The sequence below is a fragment of the Camellia sinensis genome, chromosome 1 (genome assembly GCF_055761805.1).
Source record: "Camellia sinensis isolate YWXY chromosome 1, ASM5576180v1, whole genome shotgun sequence".
Taxonomy (NCBI): domain Eukaryota; kingdom Viridiplantae; phylum Streptophyta; class Magnoliopsida; order Ericales; family Theaceae; genus Camellia; species Camellia sinensis.
In genome coordinates, this window is record NC_138961.1 from 201,243,964 (window position 1) to 201,262,843 (window position 18,880).

Here is an 18,880-nt window from a genome sequence, read left to right on the forward strand (position 1 = left end):
GAAATATATTTCGTCACAAATATATTTATATACGTGACAAAATATATTTTGTCGCAAATGTATATACATATACGTGACGAAATATATTTCGTCACCAAACAACAAAATCAATGAAAACCTTCATATATGCGCTGCAATAAATTTTGCCACAAAAAATGTTTATTAACGACGAATAATCACTTTGTCATAATAACAAGTACAAATGACAAAACAAATTTGTCACTAAACTTGTTCCATATTTTATGTTTCAATTTCAATTATTATTTCACAAATATCCTTGCTCATATCCCAATAGCCTTTTAATTGTACTAAGAAATCTACTAGCTATTATACGTCACTCCACAAAAAAATTCAATAAACAATTTATATTATAAATCAAAATATATCCATCAAACAACTTTAATAATATAAACCATTAAGTATAACAAAAAAACCATCAAAGCAAATCCCAAAATGAACTAACGTGGAATCCACAAAAAAAATCAACACTCAATCTTGATTTATAACTACAACTAAGTATCAGTTTAGGAAACAAAATTCAACAGTTGATCTTTATTTGCAAGTATACTTCCAACGTCATCAAAAACCAATCTGCAAAGAAAATAAACAAAGAAAACATTAATATATTATCAATTACATCTAAACTCATATATAAATAATTTTATTTTATAAATCAATTTAGTAGAAATGCATCTAACAAATCAAAACTTCAAAGAGTTGAGGTGATCCTTGATGATAAAGCAACACGGATAACATAAGATGCTTACCATATATCACTATCACTAATGGCAGAATATACATACATATATATATATATATATATATATAATAGCTCCAAAATATAACGTAGCATTGAGGTACATTTGATTCACGACAATGGGCCGATGACTTCTTCAATAAGGTAAATTTGATCAGTGGAATTCAACACAAGAACCTTGTAAGACCTTTGAGTTGTACCATTGAAGCCCCTCAATGCCTTCTTGTTTATGAATTTGTACCCAACAAAAGCCTTGATCAAATCATCTTTGGTAAGGAATCATTGTGATTTTTTATTTTTTATTTATAAACATGCTCATGATTTTTTTGACTCTTTGGTTTTAGAGTACTATCCTAGCATTATCACCTAATAAAGCCAATATATATATATATATATATATATATTTTTATGACCGATGTCCGGACTAGTTTACACGCACCTCAAATAATATCATGAGAAGTACCTAACTTGAGCTAATCACATTGTGGTTGTAGAATTCGGTTCTTATCAGTTGTGTAGAACATGTTCGGATCCTCTAGAGTCCACACTCTGCAATTTCCGTGGAGTAGTTCAAAACAACATCATTTCACTTGAACGGCAAAAAGGAAAAAAGAAAAAAGAGGAGACAAAGGAAGACCAAGAAGAAAATGAGCAGAGATAAAGATTGGAGAAAGCTCTGCATTCAAACTGAAATGAATCTCTCAAACTTATCCTAAAGAAACATATAAATCATGGAATGGGTACAGAACAACACATTATTTAGTTATTTATTTTTATTTTAAAATTTTTCAATCAGTCCATCTTCTCATTCTCATTCAACCCTTCACCCTGCCAGAAGACATGTTGAGCAACAAGCAAATTCCCACATAGACAGTGTCACCACCAATAGAAAATTATGTTACTTCCGGCACAACAATTGAGGCAACCAGCTACTATGTAACACAACAAATAGTATATTAAAAACCACATATTGAGGTAGCATGGTTGTTTTAGTAGGAGTGATATGTCAACAGGCACCAAGGAATACGAATCAAGGCAACATAATAATTTCCAGTTTAGGAGCCAACCATCAATGAGCAATAACCATTGTCTGCAGACAACAACAATCAAGGCCAAAACACAACTTCCATATATTAAAGCACCCACAAAAGAACATCGTGGTTTGAGTTGCACGTGTTGAAGTAACATGATAGTTCAAGGACCACTAAGTATCAACCGAAATATGAATTGAACCAGCATGAAGGGGAATTTGAATCAAGAGAACCGATAAGTTTCTAATATATCAAGGTGACAAGGCCTAAACTAATATAACATTTGAAAAAAAAAGCTGCAGGGTAGCTCATATATCAACAAATATCACAAAATGTAGTACTTACAGATCATTACCAGATCAAATGGCTTTCAACATTTGCAGACATAAACCTACGGGTTACAATTGTTGTACATTAAAGAATGATAGCAAAGTTTCCTACCACAAAAGAAATATATACATATATATAAGCAAGTTAGCAAGTTTCTGATGAATCAGTGAAATAAAATATAGAGAATGTAAATTACCTAGAAATTAGAAAGTTGTTCTTCTGTCAACTTTGTGGTTAAGGTAGAAATGACCACAACATTGTTGAGCTCTTGCAACTTCTGAACAGATGCAAGTGCCCTGTTCTTACCAACATCATTCTCTGAAAAAATGAAATTGCTGGACAAATCCCACAACTCCACTGTCACTTCATCATGCAACGTCACAGACTTGACACCAGCAAGTAGGAGGTTCTTCGCTGCAAGAGGAATACAAAACACAAAACAAGATTACTTGATACTGAAAATTGATCTCCAAATTAAAAATCCATCTGATAGCTCGTTAAAAATGATCATTAACACGTATAACAACTATACAACACAAAAGTAGGAGCTCTTAATGAGTGGCAACAAAAAACAAGCAAGCAATCAAAGAATACATTAACTATCATGAAGTTTATAATTGCAACTCCATTATCAAATGACAGAGAACTAGTCTATATTTAAAAATCACCAAATTCACCATATAGTTATGCACTACAATTACCAAAAAAACAACTAAACACGGTTCAAAAATCAATATCAAATGAAATAAGCAAATTCGTGGAGAACAATTCAAGAAAGTAATTAATCTTCATACGGATTTCGGTGCCAAGGCCTTGCATCCCCGAGACAAGAAGCAAAAAGCCGGTGCATAGTCTCGTGTCCGTACACAGCGAGCTGTCGGCTGTGAAGATCCTCGTCGATCTCCGGCGGATTTCCATCTCCCAAAGCCATCTCCGGCATGACGCTACCGCTGCCGCTGCTGTGATTACTGCTGTTGATGTTCCCTATGAAGCCGGCGTTGCTTTCACGTCGCCGCTCTCGTCTCTGTCGTTCGCCGTCGCTGCGGTGGCAGAGGTCAAGCTACCAATTCGATGCTTCTTGATGAAGCTTTGTGTTTCACTAGTGTCGTCGTCTTCTACAAACACCTCAGGCCTCTTCTCTAGAAAGCATAAAGTGCAACAAACTGTTGAACCCCATCGACACAGTCAAGAACAGAAGAAATGTATTCATCAAACTAAGATCAAAACACTTTCTATTACATACCAATCCAATAACGACCAAAGCTATTATCACTATAAACCCTAACCCTAGCCTCGTTAATGGCATCATTTGAACCGATTCAAGAGAAGAGAAAGACGAAGAAATGAAGATTAATAAAGAGAGAGGGAGAGAGAGAGAACGTACCGATTGGAGCTCTGGTGCTGATAAGAATGGAATGAGAGAGAGACGAGAGTGGGTTAGCTTTTGGTTTTGGAATTGTGAGAGAGATGTTTGGGTTTTGAGAGAGAGAAAGAGAGGAAGAAGGGTATTTATGGATTTGCATTTGGTAGGGTTTAGGGGTGACAGGTGGCAATGCATTCGCATCACCCAAGTCGGTTCCATTTGTTTCCGATGGACGGAGACAGACAGGGAGAGAGATGTGAAGTCAAAAAAGGTGAGGCTGTGTGCAGGGGCTGGGTCCACTCCACAGACCCACCCCACCCCTACGAAAATTAATTTGTTAGTACATTATTGTAAAATAAAATATTAGGGTGTGTTTGGTTTAGTTTTCAGAGAGGAGTTTTGAAAAAAAAATTTAAAAAAATTGTTTGGTTTGAGATTTTTTTTAAAAAAAATTTCAAAATTACTTTCTCTTTCTTATACATCAATCAATCACTTTTTCTTTCTCTTTCTCTTTTCTCCTTCTCAATCACTTTTTCTCTCACACACATCTACTCAATTACAACAAAATATCAAATCATTCTAAACTCCAAAACTACTTTCAAAATATACAACCAAACAAACCTAAAAAATTTCTAAACTCTCTCTTCAAAACTTTTTTTTTTAAAATCACTCTCTCCAAAGCAAGCCAAACACACCAGGCTTCAACATAAAATATTTTAGGGAGAATTACAAGGAAGACAGATAAAGATTGATAGGAAAATTGATTCGTTACTAAACAAAACACATAGCACTTGTGTTTTGTTTTTAGAAGGAGAGACGAATAGAGATAGAGACTGATACGAAGACTGGTCCCAAAAAAAAAAAATAGGGAAAAATAATCTAGGAAAACTAACCGCCCTCCCCCCCAAAAAAAGGAGGGAGGGAAAAATAATAGACTTTTTTTTTCATTACCACTTAATATGCCAAAATTCTTTTTTCAAAATTAGTGACAAAATAATTTTCTCACTAAAAGGCCTACAAATATTAAAAATTATTAGTGACGATAATATATTTCTCACCAAATGGTCTTAAAATATTTAAAATAAAGTTTTTTATAAAAAAAATTAGATTATTGGTGACGCAAATATATTCCTCATTAATAATGTTTTAATTGTTGAAAAAAAAATTCTCACCAAAAGTTTCAAAATTTTGGCACCATAAAAAAAATTAGTGGGAAAAATTTAGATGACGAAACTTTTTTTTTTTTTTTTCACTTAAAAGTAAGTATTTATTGACGGAAATAAATTTCGTCACCTATTATTTTTATTTTTTTATTATACATGACAATTTATAATTCCTCATGGATTATTCTTATTTAGTGACGAAATTTGTTTTCTTCACTAATTTTCATCACCATACCAAAACAGAGAATAAGAGAAAGAGATTCCAGAAAAAGAGCAAAGAGAAATCACGTACCAAATCACCGAGCGAAGAAGATGTGGCGGTTACCTACAAGGCTACTACTGGCGGCGACGATCGGCAAGGCTAATAAAGGCGACGATGGCGATCAACATGGTGGAGGAGCAAGAGGTAAGACAAATTAATACCTTATTTTGAGAGAGACAGAGAGAGAAAAAGGGTAAAAAAAATTAATACCCTTTTTTTTTTATTGCCGCTCAATATATCTAAAATTTCCCACCAAAATTGGTGACAATATTATTTCCTCACCAAAAGATATTAGAAATATTAAAATGTTTTGGTGACGAAAATATATTCATCACAAATAATTTTATAATTAGTGACAAATTTTTTTGTCACCAAAAGCCCCAAAATTTTGGGGCCACCCAAAAAAAATAGTGGGAAAATTTTTGGTGACGAAACTTAATTTTTCCTCACTTAAAATGAAGTATTTATTGACGAAATTTTTTTTTTGTCACCTATCATTTTTATTTTTTTATTATACGTGACAAAATTTATAAATTCCTCACGATTATTTTTATTTAGTGACGAATTTTATTTTCTTCACTAGTTTTCGTCACCATAGATTACTTTTGTTGTAGTGAAAATCTCCCCGTCCCCGGCCCCAATCCCCGACAGGAAACCTATATATCACCGTCCTCATCCCCACCCCCTAACGGGGATCGGGTTTCCCTGATCCTGAAAATTCCCCAGCCCAAAAACACTATCAACAACAACATCATCATCAACAACAGATCTGATAGAGACATATACAAACAGATTTGAGATCTGTGTATCTGTGATCTATGTCACATATGCATACATACACAAACAGATAGAGACATATACATACATACGACATAGAGACATACATACTTACACAAACAGATTTGAGATATATACATACATACACAAACAGATTTGAGATATAGATCTGTGTATTTGTGTCACAAAGAGAGAGAGATAGGTGACTGACTGCGACGACAGTATCTTCAACTCACCATCGGCATCTCCGATCTGACCATAACATTACATTACGTCTTAGTTGCGCCACCGGAGATGAAACGAAGCTTCTTGGTGACGCCAAACTCAGATCTGGAAAACACAAATCTAGGGGTTCGAAACCCTAGATCTGGAGGGGAAATGAGAGAGAATCTGGAGAGAGAGGCGAGAGAGTAGAGGGAAGACAGTGGCGGTGGCGTCACGGACAGTGGTGGGGGAGAGGTACGAGAGTGGGAGAGAGTAGAGGGAAGAGAGAGAGACAGACAGAGAGGAAGAAAGAACTGAGAAGGGGGTTCGGTGTATATACTTATATAGAGGGTAAAATAGTAAGTTCACTTCGGGGCAAACGTGGATGGGGACGGGCCGGGTACGGGGCTGGGACACTTATCCCCATCCTCGACCCGAAATTGACCAGAGATTAATTTTTGAATACCATCTCCGTCCCGTTGGGGATATTGAGCTAATTAAAATTATAAGAGCTAAAATGACACAAATAACAAACTGTAAGAACTAATGTAATTTGTCCCTTGTTTTTTTCTTTTAAGATAGTGTTTAGTCATGTAAATCTATGTAGTGTTTTTAATTTTAATTTTCAATTTTTAATTTTTTTAATTTTTTGCTATTGTATGAGCGTGAGATTTATTTCATAACACAAAACTACTATGGAAAATATCAAATCAATAAGACAGTGGAGAACTTATTGTATTAGAGATGAAATTTTTTGTGATGCAATTCTGATACAAAGTAAAGACGTGCACCATGCACATAGTAAAATTGTACCACCATAAAAATACAAATAATCTTTAATTGTCTCATTGATTTGATATTTCCCAAACTACTATAGATTCAGAGTTCATGAGAAAACATAATTTGCAATCCATATTTTTGAAAAGTATAAGTTTTACCATTTTTCATGGACAAAAGTCAGTTGTTAATTGTTAAATTAACATCTATGGGAGTTAACCTTCCACCTTTTGCAACTTGCCCCCTTAATTTAATTCCCCTTAAGAAAAGTTAAACCCATAGCCTAATCCTAAGAGCTAAGTCCTTAGAAAAGTCATGGTGACCAACTAGTTAAGTACAAGTTTTACCAGACAAGAATCAACTATGAACTTGACATTTTTCTAAACAAATTTATGTGTATATGAGTATGTAGATTTGTTGATATGGACTTCATATTTTATCTCACATTTATATTTTATTCTGTTAAAATTTATGTGAAATTTCTCATTTACAAAACCTAAAAGATGAAGGAGATTCCATTCATCTCTGAGGTACTATTCTTTAAAATCTAATTAGTATTCAGATGGGATATATCTGTTCTTAAGTTAATGAGCAACGGCTATGCTTTTAGATTCAATAGGGTCTAATAACATAAAGAAAGAGGGACCTTCCTTGTTGGGTTTCTAAAGATCATCTACTGGAACCCTCCATTGATGGACCTCAAAGCACATGTTTCTTGTTTCAAAAATATGGACACAGCTTTTATGGGTTGGTAATATATCTAATCAATTTATCTGAATGGTGCTCGAAATTAAATATTGATCCCACTACACCCAAAAGTGAGGCCAACTCATGTTTGTATTTTAGAAAGCTCTCAAGAAGCTTATTATAATTCACCACCAAGCTCTTCTTTTTGTCATTTATATAGTGTTAGTTTTTTCTCCCCTCCCAAAAAAATAAAATAAAAATAGTATCTTCTTTTTTTTTTTTTCCTTCTTGTCTGGGAAGAGGGTGTATGTAGATCAGTGGTATGCAAGAAAGGAAGCAGTTATTATAAAAGATGAGACAACCAAATACATGAAATATTTTGAACAGCAGCCATTATTTTGTGATCCCAATATTATACATTAATTAATTTTTGTTCAACAAATGAAAAGCAAACACTCAAGACCCTCCCAAGTTCCAACCCTCTATATCTATATGCCTTTATTGCCGTGCTATGACAATTTAATTTATTAGAATGAAAATTTTAAGCAAAGATGTTGGCAGATGAAATAAAATTGGTCTAGGTAAAAGTATTGAGTGATAGTATTGGGAATCAAGTAATACATGTTGTAAATCTTTTAAAATCATCAATCAAAAAAACAAAAACAAACTTTATAACTATCAAACTAACCGTGCCACAGTAAACTGGTCATGTGAATCAACTATAAAACAATACGAGTTATAAAAAAAATCAATAAATCGCATAATGGATGGTATTTAAAAACTAAGTAACTTTGATTGATGAAAGCTAAAAGGTGAGTTTGTTTACAAGAATTTAATTTATTAAAAATCAATAAGTTCATAAATGGGATTCTTTCTTAGAATACTACTGAAGACAGCTTCAGTGCATGTAAGTAACTAGCTAGGTTGGCAATTATATGCTTGAAATCTGAACTTATTATTATTATTATTATAAAGTACATAACTGTTAGTTAAATACATGATATGATTGTATCATATGAGATTTGACTAACAATATGTTTGCTCGAATTATTGATCTATAAACACATAGAAATGACAACCTATCTCGTATATAAATACAACAGCCACAATCTTAACTGGCTTATGAACTATTATATATCTAGGTCTAAATAACTGTTGTTGACATGTATCAAAAGAAAAGTATTAATTCATGAAATAAAGATATGATTTGTGTACAATTTGTAAGAAATGATTTTGGAAAAACAGATTTTTTTCTCAACTATGGTATATTTTTTAGGTGGGACTCATGCGTCAAAGTTGGTGGCTCTAAGTGGTAACACGTTCTATACCGTGTTGTGATTCACAGAGTATATTTGGTTGCTCAAAACCATTATCGAGTGAATGGAAAATTGAAGCCAAAGTGAGCTCCATGGAAATGGTTTTCTTGGTGAAATTTTCATAAAGGTTGAATCAAAGCTTGTCCCACATTGGTTTGGTGGGCAGACTTTTATGGGTATAAGGCTTGGGTTTGCAACTTGGGGAGGGCCCCAAGGGGTACCCAAGTTTTGTGGAAGGGTGAGGTTATGGATAAAATGAGCTAGACTCATTGAACAAAAAATAAACACATATGCGCGCCGCTGTCATCCGTCTGGTCGGGCGGACTGGGTTGGGCTTGGAAGCGGGTGCATGATGTAACGTGGGGTATTGGGCTTGTTCAGCCCAATACTTATCTTTTGGGGCAAAAAATATTTGAATTTAATTTTATTTTTTGGTAAAATAAAATATGTCCAATTTTAATTTCAAATTTTGGTTGGAAAAATTTAGATTTTGCTTGCACCTCTTCAAGCCTTCTGTACAGATTCATATCTGTCTGAACAGGTTCAAGTTCAAACCCATATCTGTTAAAATTCAAATCAAACAGGTTCATATCTGTTGAGTTCAAAACCGAACAAATTTTCTATCTGTTCAACACTGTCCGAACAAGTACCATACCTATTGGATTCAAATTTGAACAGCCACATTTTCTCCTATAAATAGATAGACCCTCATTTGGATTTTGCATTCAATTTTCGTTCTCAATATTACTATTGCACTCTACATTTTGCTGCATTAATTTTTTTGTAAGGAAGAGCATAAACACAAAGTGTGTTCGCTGTGTGAATAGTTTGTAGTGCTGCTACTATTCACCGTTGATCATTTTACCTTGGGAGATAGACGTCCACAATCTGAAAACACCGTAGAGAGGACGAATCTGTCTTAAGGACACAGTGTTAAACACTGGACTTGATCAATAATTTGTTCGAGAAATTAATTAGTTTAGTAATTAATTTACTTGTTGTTTTATTTTATTTTATTTACGGGTTTGATTTTTGTAATCAAATGGTTTCTCTCTCTTTCCTTTAATTCTTTGAATACAGTAAAGATTGACCAACAATCTTAAGACAGAGTTATTTTCTGTCTTCATTATATTTATTTTCTGTTCTTTTACTAAGTGATATTCTGGTTGGAAAATACAAATAGTAGTCATATACTGTTTGATAAATAGTAGTAATATACTGTTTATTTTCTTTGACAAATAGTAATAATATACTGTTTATCATTAACAATTTCAGAATATTAATTTGTGTAGTAGTGTTACAGAAAATTATTGTGTAGTATTTTATTTTTCTGGTTTTAATAACTAGAAAAGTAAAATTATTTTGTGTTACAATTTATTTTTTGATTTTAGTAACTAGAAAATTAATTTATGTTTTGGTTTTTTTGATTTTTGTCATCAGAGATTATGGCTACTGTAACTGAAAGTGGTACTCCAATTGTTACAACAACTCTAGTCCTTATCTAGAACCATGTTCAAGTTTCAATAAATCATGGAGAAAAACTGGAAAAATTTAATGGCATTGAGTTTAAGAGATGGCGGCAGAAAATGCTGTTCTATCTTATAATTCTTAATCTGGCCCGGTTTCTCTGTGAAAAGGCTCCAGTACTTAAAGATAATGAAAGTGATCGGCAAGTTGTTGCCGCTGTAGAGGCTTGGAAACATTCTGATTTTCTGTGCATAAACTGCATCCTCAATGGCCTTGACAACATGCTATATAATGTTTACAACCCTCTGAAAACAATAAAAGAATTGTGGGATTTGTTGGAGAAAAAATACAAGACAGAGGATGTCAGCACAAAGAAATTTGTTGTCGATAAATTTCTGAACTTTGTTATGGTAGACTCCCAAATGGTAATTCCTCAAGTTCAAAGTTTTGAATTAATTTTTCATGATATTCATGCTGAAGATATGTCTCTGAGCAAGTCTTTTAAAGTCGCTGCGTAAGAGAAAAAATTACCATCAACTTGGAAAGATTTCAAAAATTATTTAAAACATAAAAGGAAAGAAATGACCATGGATGAACTTATGTAAGGCTGAGAATTGAGAAAGATAATTGTAAGACTGAAAAGAGGAATGATAAAAATTCCACTGATCCAAGGCTAATGTGGTTGAGCATGTGCCCAAACCACATAACAAAAAAATGAAGTTTACTGGAGATGGTCCTAAACAAGGCGACGATAATGGTAATAAAATGTTCAAAGGTAAATGCTACAACTGTGGCATGACTGGACATCGTGCCTCTGATTGCCGACGCCCTAAGAAGGATCGCAGAAGTACAAGTAAGAAGACCACTAATCAAGCCAATGTGATAGAATTAGATTACATCTCTGACGGGGTAAATGACATCAATCTTTCTGCTGTGGTGTCCAAGGCTAATTTGGTTAGAAATCCCAAGGAATGGTAGGTTGACACTGGAGCAACTCGACACATTTTTGCGGACAAGAAGATGTTTACTACATATAATGAGGCTGCAAATAATGAACAACTTTTTATGAAAAATTCTTCTACTTCTACTGTGGCTGGATAATGAAAGGTGATCTTGAAGATAACATCGGGGAAGGAACTTACCCTCAACAACGTGCTGCATGTACCAAACAACCGAAAGAAATTAAAAATGATTTTAGGCTTGTATTTGAGTATGATAAATTGATATAACAAACAGTGATATGTATGTTGGTAAGGGATACATGAGTGATGGTCTCTTCAAGTTGAATGTAATGACTGTTGTACCAAAACTTTCTATTAATAAGAATAACACATCTTTTGCTTATATTCTTAAGTCAAATTTATGGCATAGTAGATTAGGACATGTAAATTTTAATGCTTTGTGTAAATTAATTAGTTTGGATTATATACCAAAGTTTGAAATTGATCCTAATCACAAATGTGAGATTTGTATAAAAGCGAAACTAACTAAGGCTCCATTTAAATCGGTGTAGACACCCAATTTTTGATGGCCCTTACAACTTGGATGTTATTGCATGCACACCCGATGATGAGTTTATTTGCTCGTCAAGTGCTCGAAGTCCTTAGCAGAATACCATAGCTTTGAGCCTTTCAAACCCTGTACCCCTGTTGCCTTCATTCTTGGACCAAACCTTGGTTCTTCAAGCCTGCAGCTTTTGGTGGCCTGCCAGCCACATTTTTGTGCTGCCGGCCATCACTTTTAGGTTGCCAGCCACTAGTGATGGCCGGCCGGCTACCAGTTTCTTTTGCAGATATTTTGTGACAGCTTTGCCAGTTGTTTGCACAGATGTATGCATGTTCACCCACGTGTAAGGCTGGATGTTCTTGAGGAGAATTCATGTTTTCTATATATAGAGGGCCTCTCTCTCATGTTTTAAGGTTAGAAAAATTTTAGAGCAAAATTTTTCCTTTCTCTCTACAATTCTTTCTCTCTCTAGCCAATTCTTACACATTTGCTTACAAATCTTCAACCTTTGCCTATACACTCTTAACCAAACATCTTTATCTTTGATTTGAGGTGTTCTTGAGCCTTGTTAGAGCTCTAAAGGGTGTGTTTGCTTGGTTTTGTTGCTTGGAAGTGGTTTTCCTCTTCAAAGGTATAAGGCTTTGCCTATTTTCTTACTTTGTCTACTTTATTTTTTTGCAATTTTTTAACTGTTTTTGGTCTATAAAACCTCTATATTTTTGGGTTGAAACTTGGGTTTTAAAATCATTAAAGGTTGAGGGGTGGTTCACCCTTGTTTGCACCTTGTTTTAGAGGCTTTTTCCCTTGTGTTTCCCACCCTTTTACTATCTATTTTTGATATTTTAAACACTGATTTTTAGAGTTATTTCAGTGGCTAAAATCATGTTTTGAAGTCCAAATTTGGAGGGGTTAGCCTTCTCTCATTGTGTCTTGCTTACTAGCCTAACTTGTTCTATGTTTTAGCTTATTAATTTAGTTCTTGTTAGCTTAATTCCAACATGTTTTAGGATTGTTATAGACCTTTTTTAGCATTGTTTGTGTTTAATAGTTGCATTTGAGCTTTGTTTTGCATGCTTATAGTGTAATAGTCCTCATGAGTTTGGTGTTCTAGGCCTTAGACACCATCTCTTTTGAGTTGATTGCATTTATTTATAGTTTTCCATACTTGTGATTACCATTAAGCACCTCTGCAATCTCCCTCATTTCTTGGCTTTTGTTTTTCTTTGAAAGTGGTTCAAATAACTTGTTTGTTTAAAGCATTAGATTGAGATGTCATGCCTAATGGTTTAATCCTTTTGGGGTTCATTACCAACGGTATGATGTTTCTTCCATGCCTAAAACAACTCTTGGTTTGAGCCCTCTATCCATTTAGAAGACTTAAACTCACCATTGGACTCAATGAATTAAAGAATGGATGGTAATCTAAAATAAAGTAATTAAAACTCGGGACTAAAAGTGTGCAAGATAATAGCTTGTTGTGTTCAATCGGACGTTAATTAAACACATGGAAGCTTGAGGCATTTGATACTCATTAGTGATGAAATGATTCAAGTATCCAAGGTCACCACTTCCCTTGATCAACTCACTAAAGGGGGGGGGGTTAGAGTCTTATTTTGTTGCATTCATTGAATTTGCACACATTGGTTCATATGCCATCATGCAATGAAATTACTTGAGTTGATGGTTTGTGAACTAAGTTCATTACTCCTTTGATTTGTTCATGAAAATGAAGGGTGAGTTGTGCAAACAAACCCTTGAAAACACCCTGTGCATGCTCTGTTTGTCCTTTCTTGCAGCAAGGTAAACTAGGCAACTGTGGCCGGCAAGCCACCTTTGATGGCCGGCCGGTCATCACTAGTGGTCGGCCGGCCATCAATGCAAAATTCAGCGGTGTGTTCTTCAGGCAAAGTAGAGTTATTCTGGAAGTGGGTAGCAGTGTATGTGTTCTCTATGCAACAGAGGATCTTCGAAAGCAAAGTGGTGGCTTTTTCGGATGGAAACTGAGCATGCGCATGAACATCCCTCGCTTCTCGATGTGGACTAGTTAGCTTAGTACTTAATTGTTTGTCTTACTTACTTCGTTTAATTACACTTATGTTGTAATTATTTAATTAGTTGAAGTAATTAGCTAGTTGTAATGTTGTAATCATTAATTCACTAGAATAGTTAGTTGTTTTGTATTCGTATGTTGTTGTAATAATTAGTTAAGTAGTTTAGATAATTTAATTTATTTTGTAATAATTAGCTTAGCTTTAATTAGTTAGTTCATTCGGACTCTCCTTCGTAAAAGCGCAAACTTGTCATAACGTGTATGTCTTCCAACCCCACGTCTTTCTCATTTTTATTTACTAGCTTATGATGGTTAATTTAGGGACATCATGTTTTGTTTTAGCATACTTCATGTTCACATCCATTTGTATTGCATGCACCGAGACTCGGTTCATCTTTCTAACTGCATTGTTATTGCTTATACGTTCTTTGAATACGTGCTTAGACCGCATGCTATTTAATTGATCCATATGCTATGTTAAGTAGTCGAGCTTATTAGTTGCATAGTTAGGAATCATGCATTTTTCTAACACATTTCTCTTTTGGCTTAGAGTACTAGGTAAGCTTTTATTTGCTTTAGCATATCGCATGCGTGTGATTGTTGCCATGTTTAGTATGCTTGCCATGAGGCTAACTGTTTAAATGTTATAACTGCTTGAATGCCTGTAGATGAAGGCTTGTTGCTTTAATTGGAATGATTTGAGCAATATTTTATATGCGATCACTTTTTCAAGTGGTACATATTCAAAACAATTTTCAAAACAAACATGACTCGAAATGTTCCAATTCTTGCAAAGTTAGTCTATACTTGTGTGTGTGCGCATCACATGGCAATGCTAGCCTAATAACCAGAACAAGAACATATAATGTATATAAGATTCATATCATGATTAGTAGAGATCGATCTTTGATCAGGCGAGTGGGGGTGCTCAATTCATTCATGACCTTCCCTTCTTGTACCTAAGTTCTCGAGCCGAGACAATCTTGGTGATGACGGACACGTGGCCTTTGGCATGAGTCATGCGTTTCTTAAATTTTCTAAAAATATTTAGGTGACGACACTGTATCTGGCAAAGTAGTCCAATTTTGGCATTTTTGATTCAAAATCGATTTTCCAAAAGATTTGCTAGATTTGGATTCTTTGGTGTTTATCAATTTCACATTGGACTTGTGAGATTAGATTCAGAACCGTGGGAGTCCGAACTGTAGGTCTTATTTCAACTTCCGAAAGGGGGTGCGAAAAAGCCGAGCTATAGTTTCTGGCGACTCTACTAGGGATTTAGAGAACTTAACTTGAAATTCATGATATGAAATTTTATCTACGCTTATATGTTTTTTTGCATTGTATTTGCATTGGTGTGCCTAAGTCACTATGTTTGCCATCTGTTGTTCCTGGGCAGTTTGCCGGAGGCTCGCCTGAAAAGCTTGCCAAAAGGCTGACCAGCCACGGGCTCTGTCGCGATGGGAACACAACCCTTGGATCTGGACTACTGCTGTATTGTTTGATCCTCCTTTTACTTTTTGGTGTTAGGTGTGAGAGACATATTAGGTATTCTTGCTGAGATACCTTTTTGACCATTTGGCCTAGTTGCATATCGAAAGCCATAAAGACTGTTCCAAACTAGGACATGATGCTTACCCGAATACAGGATTGTGTGAAACCGCTTTGTTTGAATAGTGAACCCTAGTTCCTGACGAAACTAGGACAGGGTAACCCTACCCCCTCATAGGGGTGTTTTGGTTCTCACTTAATTGGTATGTGCTTTACAGTGAAGCTGTACGGGAACGTGCGTATCAGTTGCAAGTTGGGTATCAGTTTTGGGGGCATAATTCAGTATTGAGTGCAATCCTACAGCTTTGATTACGTATGTGTGTTGTTAACATCAGTGCTGAGGTGTTATGCAGTTTGTGATTACTGTTTTCTTTTTGCTTTATTTCTTTTTGCTAGGTAATATAACATCATAGCTTCGGAAAGTTTAGATATCCCCCAAGCGCTCTAGACTTGTGTTAGAAGGCTTTACAGAGCCGGAGATCTTGTTAGGGGACAACCCGTGTTTACTTCGCTCCTACCGGTTACAAGACGGAGGGGAGTCAAGCAGAGTTCGCTGGTCCAATTTCTACAGCAGTCACTCATCACTTTAACTGCATCCGGTTGGGCACAGTCTTCTACATCTAGTCCAGTACGAGATCATTCGCCAATTTTGATGGCACAATATCCCCCAGTCAATATGGAGGACTTGATTCGCTATCTCCAGCAAACAGTTGAAACCATGCAGCAAGACGCTGCTTGTCAGGTCGCGGTCACAGCACGACAAGCTAAGGTAATAAACAGGCTGTAATAACAATAACCACAGTCGACAACAGTTTTTGTATCTCATGCACCTCCTACGAGTATCCCAGTACGCGTAGCCACTGCCAATGTTGAGAATCAGAGCAATTCGGCAGAGCTGATCCCACCACAAACCACTAAAGCACCGGTATATCAAACCAAGGCTCCATTTGAGTTTGAGATTAACCTGACTGTGCTTAAGGTCAACAAACTGGAGAAGCTCTTCAAAAGGGCATAGCGTGTTAACTCTATCCCCAACATAGAAGACGGGTATACCGACTCTGTAGTGACATTGCCAGATCGGTTCAAAATGCCACACATCGATTTGTTCAATGGTTCTGGAGATCCCATGGTTCATCTTGGGCTGTTTTCAAACATTCTGTGGCTAATGGGCCTAACTAGATTGCAGAAGCTCTCACTTTTTGGCCAGACCATGTTAGGAATTGCAGCTATATGGCATGCGAAGCTGGAGGATTCTGTGAGGTAGAGTAGGAGGAAATGGCTGAGGCCTTTGTTGCACAGTACTCATACAACACACAAATCGAGGTCACAACTTGTGATCTCGAGGCAATGCGTTAGGAGCCAAAAGAGGGCTTCTCAGAATTTGTGACAAGGTGAAGGGCCAAGGCTTCAATGATGACCACACGACCTTCCGAGAAAGATTAGATAAGGATGGTAGTCCACAATTTGCACGAGAAATTATTGCAGAAAATGATCGTCCTATCTCTGTTCAATTTCACCGAGCTCCAGGAGATGGGGGTTCAGATTGAAGATGCCATGAAATAGAGGCTGATTACTGATGAGAAAGAGCAGGCCAAGAGGCCTTTTGTCCGTAGTTCCAATACAACCACCAGTGGTAGCATAGCTGCACGACCATTAGATGTGAGTGTTGTCACTACCGCAACCAAGACCACCAATCCCCCATTTACCAATATAGCACCACAAACTTCAAACATCTCGGTCCGATCGCAAAGGACCTTTACCCTACTCTATATGTCTTTATCTCAAACCATAAAGGTGTTAATCAAAAAGGGGTACCTCAAGCTATTAGAGCCTCGCCCATTACTCGATCCTCTCCCACCTAAACACAACCCAGCCAAGTATTGTGCTTTCCACCAGCAGTACGGTCATGACACTGACCAATGCTTCAGACTGCGTTATGAGATTCAAGACCTCATTGACAATAATGTAATTGCACCACCCTAAAAAGCAAATGTAACTACCAACCCTCTCCCGACCCACAATCAAGTTCCCCCATCTCACAATCTAAACCTAATCCATACACTGACCATCCTCTACGACCCCAGTATATATATTACCCCTTTCCACCTACCCATACCAACGGTGTTCATTCCTGAAAGCAAAAGGGAGGTTGGCCTTAGAGGAAAGCACCAGTCCGTTACCTGAGTGCTCTAAGGACTTGTTTGAAGGGATGTACGATCCAAGCTGTTACATTGTGCTGATTGATCAAGTCAAGCCAAAAGTGGTATTGCCAACTATAGTGAAGGTCAATGTCGTTAGGGAGGATGGCCCGAGTCAAAGGTTAGATGATTTGGTAGAGCTTGAGAAGGACTTAGACAACGTACAATTCTTTGACGAACAAGATCAAGGGGATGTACAGATTGACTGGTTCAATTTGAATGGATCAGCGGACAACTCTGGGTGGTTGAGCGATGAACCGGACAGGGAGGATGAAACTAAAATAAAACTGGAAGAAAAGGGATTAGGAATTGCTGTAGTGGCCGGAATGGACAATGAAAAGGGAAAACTGTCGGAGAACACTGGCATACAAAATTCAGCTCAGGAACGGGGCACTGTGAGTACTGTGAACACAGAACAGGAAGCTACGCTGAAGCAGTTTGCACGAGAGAGGGTTGAAGACAACCAGAAAGCTGTAAATGCCTAACACCTTGTGAGGGATACTTGTGATGTAAGAGTGATCAGAACGGAGCCGGACAACTGTTTGTCGGCAGCAGGAGATGTATGGTAAGAGGATGACGATCTACTTCTGGCCCACACAGACGAGGACTGGGTGAGTGCCTCCCAGGCAATACATGGTATACTGAAGAGATTGATCACGTGGCAAAAAGTGGGCAGTATTTCAAGCCACCGCACTTAGACCAAGCCGAGGCCGTTAAGAAAGATAGAGAAGTTGAGAAATAAAAAAAGAAGCAGCTGTAAAAAGAAGTAATTTTGAAGCAACCGAAGAAGATCCAAGTCGACATCTAAATCTGGGGTCTGCTTATGGCCTCCCAAGTACATCGACAGGCTGTACTATCGGTAATGGATAAAGCTAAATTGTCTATTCACACTACCCTTGAACAACTTGTGGGATTGGTCTTCCCAAGTGGCACTGGGCCAACCCTAACGTTTTCTGATAAAAAACTGTCGCTGGAAGGCTCAACTCACAACAAATCCCTGTACATATCTGTTGAGTGCAGAGAAAAATGGGTATGGTGGTATTAGTCGACACCGGTTCGGCTATCAATGTCTGTCTTTCCCGTACAGCTTATGCCATCGGCCTTAGACTGACAGACTTCGTGCCCACAGCCCAAGTAATTTGGGCATATGACAACATGAGCAAAGAGATTATGGGCACGATGCAAATCAGAGTTCAGGTGGGTCCAGCCTAGTAGGATGTCGAGTTCCATGTCCTGGATGTCCTGGCCACGTTCAACTTACTGCTTGGGCGGCCCTGGTTGCATCTTGTGAAAACAATCTCCTCTATCCTCCACCAAATGTTGAAGTACCCTCACCGGGAAGGGAGTCGCGATTATTTTCAAATATTCATCCATCCATCCCCCGCCAGAGATAACTACACCAGTGCTGGAGATCGTTCATGGCGAGGAGGATGTATTCTTT

General features: G+C 36.7%; 1 long non-coding RNA gene across 2 annotated transcripts; it reads right to left on the reverse strand.

The window, feature by feature from the left end:
* Positions 1 to 350: 350 nt before the first annotated feature.
* Positions 351 to 3,725, reverse strand: LOC145790506 (uncharacterized). 2 transcript variants are annotated; one of them, XR_014329274.1, is made up of 4 exons: positions 3,503 to 3,725; positions 2,913 to 3,281; positions 2,315 to 2,532; positions 351 to 591 (listed from the first exon to the last, which is right to left on the reverse strand). It is a non-coding gene; the product is annotated as an uncharacterized LOC145790506 (long non-coding RNA). The 2 variants fall into 2 exon arrangements; XR_014329278.1 differs by lacking the exon at positions 351 to 591 and adding an exon at positions 2,098 to 2,225.
* Between the last annotated feature and the right edge of the window lie 15,155 nt (positions 3,726 to 18,880).